General features: G+C 36.6%; 1 long non-coding RNA gene across 1 annotated transcript; it reads right to left on the bottom strand.

The window, feature by feature from the left end:
* Window positions 1-3,413: 3,413 nt before the first annotated feature.
* LOC110665311 (uncharacterized) lies at window positions 3,414-5,217 on the bottom strand. Its single transcript, XR_002496851.2, has 2 exons — window positions 3,986-5,217; window positions 3,414-3,613 (listed from the first exon to the last, which is right to left on the bottom strand). It is a non-coding gene; the product is annotated as an uncharacterized LOC110665311 (long non-coding RNA).
* Between the last annotated feature and the right edge of the window lie 280 nt (window positions 5,218-5,497).

The raw sequence follows: 5,497 nt of genomic DNA, 5'->3' as shown, positions 1-5,497 counted from the left end.
AAAGTAATTTTATTATATTTTAAATTAAGTAACCATAGAATACAACTTTTTTTTTTTAATATATTCACAATAAGACCTAAAATTTTACTTGGTTTTTAAGCACTAATGACCACCTCGCATTAGGCTGATCTTGGAGCCTCCATAGCCATTTGAAAAGAAGCGCCTGATTATGCAAAGTGATGTTTACAATTCGGAGTTCTCTGTTTTTGGGCTGCATCAGTGATTGCCAGTTGATTAGTTGTGATTTCTTGACATTACAACGGCTGGACCAAAAGAAGTTTCTAATTAATTTCTCATTCTTCTTACCTACTTGCTTAAAGAGGTAATAGATTGGCAAATTGGACACCATTGAGTTGATTAAAGTAGCCTGCCATGATCTTGCCTTTCCAAAAACCAAGCCGGTTTTCAATCTTATGTATCACAGGTAGCCAAGTAGCAAAACATGACGGACTCTGCAAGAACACCAATAGCACAACAAGCAATATTTGCAGCCCTGCAAAATAAGCGAGTCATCAACATTAACGCCAAAGACAGTTGACTTATGGAAATTCACCTTCAAACCAGACAGAGTGGAAGCATCTCAAAATTCGAAATGGTATAAACTTCTGGATACCATAAACAAGAAATGAGAAAATGCTCTCTCGTTTTTCATTGAAAACTGGATGACTAATATATGAGTATTTATACTACTCTAATGTGTATAGAAGAATCTAGATACAAGGTCAACAAAATACATCTATACTAATCAAATTACAATATTCTCCTCACTATATATGCTAATATCTCCCCCTCAAGGTGGATCTGGTGGTAAGTCCACAAGATTCGGCTTGGAAATAAAGGTATTGTGAGAAGCGACATACTGCTCTCTAACCAAATGACAATCAATATCAAGATGCTTTGTACACTCACGAAAAACAGGATTATTGGCTATGTGAATGGCAGCCTGATTGTCACATTTGATAGGAATGGACAGCTGAAGTGAAGCTCTAAAATCTCTAAGCAAATAAGAAATCCACAAGAGTTCACACACAGTAGCACCCATGCTGCAATACTCTGCTTCAGCAGAGGATTTAGAGGCACTAGAAAAGGAACAAGACCCCCAATCGGCATCATAATAAGCTCTTAACTGAAAATTAGATGCAGCAGGGAAATAAGGCCTCTACCAGGACAACTCTTAAGATATCTCAACAAATGACAAGCAGCATCCCAATGAGGCTTGCGAGTAGAAGCCATAAACTGACTTAAAAGCTGCAATAAATAGCTGATGTCGGGTCTGGTAATATTAATATATAACAACCTGCCTGTGACTCTTCTAAACTTATCAGGATCTGGCAAAAGTTCTCCATCTTGAGTAAGATGCAGCCTTTTAGGAAGAGGAATAGCTACTGGTTTTGCAGACACCATACCAGCATCTTTTTAGACATCTAAAACAAATTTTCTTTGGCTAATGACAGTGCCAGAATCTGATCTAGCAACTTCCACACCTAAAAAATACTTGAGAAAGCCAAGATCCTTGATGGTGAATTTATCATGCAAAGCTTACTTAAGCTGCTCAATAGTTATGACATCAGCACGTGTAAGAATGACATCATCAGCATAGATCAATAAGGTAATAAAACCATCATTGGAATCCTTGGTAAACAAGCAGTGAACATGAGCTAACTGATGAAATCCCAAAGACTGCAAGAAGGAAGTGAATTCAAGGTTCCATTGCCTAGAGGCTTGCTTCAAGCCATAGAGGGATCTCTTGAGTAAACAAACTTGACCAGGGAGAGCCTTGGCATAACCATCAGGAGGCTGCATGTAAACTTCTTGTTCCAGAAAACCATGCAAGAAGGCATTATTTAATTATGTCAAGTTGAAATATAGGCCATTTATAGGTTGTGGCCAAAGCTATAAAAATTCTGTCACAACCTTTGCCACTGGAGAGAACCTCTCTTTAAAATCTAAGCCTTCAATTTGGTTGTAATCTTTAGCAACCAAACTTGCTTTAAATCTATCCACCTCTCCATTAGGCTTGACTTTCACCTTGTAAACCCATTTCGAACCTATAGCCTTCTTGCCTTTGGGTAAATTAGTTAAAATCCAAGTACCATTTTTTTCTAAAGCAAGCAATTCCTGGTTCATTACTCAATCCATTTTGGATCAGTTGAAGCTTGAAGATAAGTACCAGGCTCATAAATCTGAGATACTAAGTTAAGGTAAGAATGATAAGCTGGTGTATAAGAAAAAACTGTATTACCTGAGACTGCAGCAAATGGAACAGATTGAGTTAAAGAGGTTAAAACAAAGTCTTTCATCCCTGTGGGCCTAGAATGAACTCTAGTGCTTTTCCTAAGTGGTGGAGAATGGTGCAAAACTGCACTAGAAAGAACAAATTGTGTGAACTGCTGTAAATCTAGACTGAAGAGATAAATTAGGAAAAGAATTAGAATGGATAGAAGGATCAAAAGAAGTAGAATCAGTAGAAATGAAATGAACAGGTAAAGGAACATCAAAATTAGAAGAAGAATGATTTTCAGAAGAAACAGGTTGTGCAAAAGGAAAGATGGACTTATAAAAAATGACATCCCTACTGATGAAAATCTTTTTGGTGACTAAGTTTTTCAGCTTATAGCCTTTCTGAGCACTAGAGTAGCCTAAAAATAAACACCTATATGCCCTCTCATTAAATTTATCTCTGCAGGGAGAATGATTAACAACAAAACAGAGTCAACCAACAACCCTCAAATGATCATAAGTAGGTGGTTTATGAAACAACAACTCAAATGGAGTTTTCTAGTTCAACCTTTTAATAGGCAACCTATTATTGATGTAGGTGGCGACAAGTCTACATTCAGACCAATAACTTTTGGGAAGGTTAGCTTGAAATCTAATGGCCCTTGCAACATCTAACAAGTGTCTGTGCTTTCTCTCCACTACACCATTTTACTGGGGTGTATAGGGACAGTTAGTGTGATGGACAATGCCTTTAGATTGAAACAATGTGGCACACTTGTGATTAACAAATTCAGAACCATTGCCCGATCTAATGAATTTGACCTTGGTGTGAAAATGTCTCTACATAACTAAGAAAAGCACTAATGACTGAAAAACACTGATCTTTGTATCTAAACATATGAGTCCAAGTAGCCCATGACATATCATCTACAATTGTAAGAAAAGACTAAGCTCTAGTAACAGAAAGAGTGGCATATGGGAACCAAACATCAATATGTAACATTTCCAGAAGTTGACTGGCAACAAAATCACTCAAAGGGAAAGGTAACCTGGTTTGCTTAGCCAAAGGACATAGATCACAAAGGTAAGTATGATCAATTTGATCTTTGTAAACATCTACATGAGACATTTTTTGAAAGGAAGTGTAACCTAATCTAGCATGCAAAATAGGAAACTATGAAACATGAACTGAATTTGAAGAATATAAGCTCTCTTTATTGGAAGTATTAATAGAGAGATTGGTATTTACAAGGGACGCCGAACTAGAATTAGTTAGCTTACTGATTTAAGCAAGACAAGACTAAATGGTTGACATATGAAAACTAGAATCATCAAAAATGTAAAGACCATCCACCTCTTTACCAACTGCCACAGCTGCCTTAGTCTTCAGGTCCTGGAAAAGACAACAAAAAGGACAAAATAAGACTTGTAAATTGGTATCTTTGAGAAGTATGATTATTGACAACAGTTTAAGTTTGAATCCTGGTACCAACAACACATTAAACAAAACTATATTATGATGTAATTGTACTGTACCCGTTTTAGTAACTTTAGTGGTGCCATTAGGTAAGCAAACAATAATGGGGAACAAAAAAGAGTCAGCATTGGACATTAGGTGGCTATTAGTTAAGACGTGGTCTGAAGCCCCAGCATCTATGATCCATGAACTTGTGCTTATCATTCTAGCTTAACAAACCAATTTACGAATGAATTTACCAGCAAAATTATAAGAGCTAAAAGCTGAGTACGCATGACTTGTACTTACCGTGTTTATAGCTGCAATTCCTTTGCCTTTAACCAACTTGCTCTTTTTCCATCTGCAATGACTCCAGCTTACTTATTCAGTTCCTCATACTTAAAGAGATCAATAGAGGCACTTTTATCTAGAGGTGAATCTGAGATAAATTCTTTAGTAGCTACATTTCCACAATCCACTTAAGCAGCATATCTGGCTTGAAAGCTATTCTGATTGGTATTCCTATTCCTATTCTTGAACCAATCTGGAAATCCAGTCAATTTAAAACAACCGGCCACAGTGTGACCATCCATGTTACAATAGTCACAATGCCCTTTCTTAAGGTCGTATTTCTTAAAATCTTTACACAAGCCTTGTATACTACTGCATCAATATGCTCAGTGATATTTAACTGTACTTCCCTTTGAGTCTCAACCCCTAACACCATGGAATATGCCTTGTTTACACTTGGCAAAGGATCAGTTAGAAGAATTTGGCGCCATACCTGATCATACACATCACTTAATCCCATCAAGAATTGCATAAGCTTATCTTTATCATAGATATCTATTGCTGTTTTCATAGATCCACATGTACAAGAAGGAATTACTTCAATGTTAGCCAATTCATCCCAAAACTGCTTCAACTTTGTGTAATAACTAGCTATAGAAAGATTCTCTTATGATATTGAAACAATTTTCCGTTTGATCTGATAAATCATAGGGTCATTGCTCTCCCCATACCTCTCAGCCAATTCCTCCCATAGCGCGAGAGCTGAAATTGTGTAAATGAAGCCTTTAACCAAATCCTTCGAGATTGAATTCAGCAACCAAGATGTGACCATGTAATCACATCTCTTCCACTTTTCGAAATCCTTAGATCCCTCTTCTGGCGCTTCCACTTTTTCATCAACAAAGGCCAATTTATTCTTCGCTCCAATAGCAAATTTCATCGCCCTACTCCATGCTCTGTAATTTTTCCAGTCAACTGAGCAGAAACGAGGATCATACCGGGATTATCAGACCCTTGCAAAGCCAGAAAATCATTTGGTGCTTCTTGATTTTTCACAATCTCTTTAGATGGATTCATAGTGCCGCAAACCCTAGCTTTGCTACTCTTTTCCATTTCTTCAATGTCCAGAACAATTTCTTTCTCTCAATTTTCTTACTGGGAACGGTTATTTTTCTCTCAAACCCGCTCTGATGCTATATAAACTCATAGGCACCAGAAACAAAAAAGTGAGAAAATGCTCTCATGTTTTTCATTGAAAGCTGAATGACTAATGCATGAGTATTTATACTACTCTATATGTGCATAGAAGAAGCTCGATACAACTAGGGGGAGCAGCTTTAGGTTTAAATTGAAAAATCGAATTGAACTAATTAATTCGATTCAATCGATTCGATTTGATTTATAATTTTGATAATTTCAGTTAATCGGTTCGGTTCGGTTATTTTCATAAAAATTTAAAAAAACCGAATCGCACCGAAATTATTAATATATATAGGAAATCAAAAAAAATCGAATCAAATTGAATCGAAA

The sequence above is a fragment of the Hevea brasiliensis genome, chromosome 13 (assembly GCF_030052815.1).
Source record: "Hevea brasiliensis isolate MT/VB/25A 57/8 chromosome 13, ASM3005281v1, whole genome shotgun sequence".
In the NCBI taxonomy this organism is placed as follows: Eukaryota; Viridiplantae; Streptophyta; class Magnoliopsida; order Malpighiales; family Euphorbiaceae; genus Hevea; species Hevea brasiliensis.
This window is presented reverse-complemented; position numbering and strand designations above follow the sequence as displayed.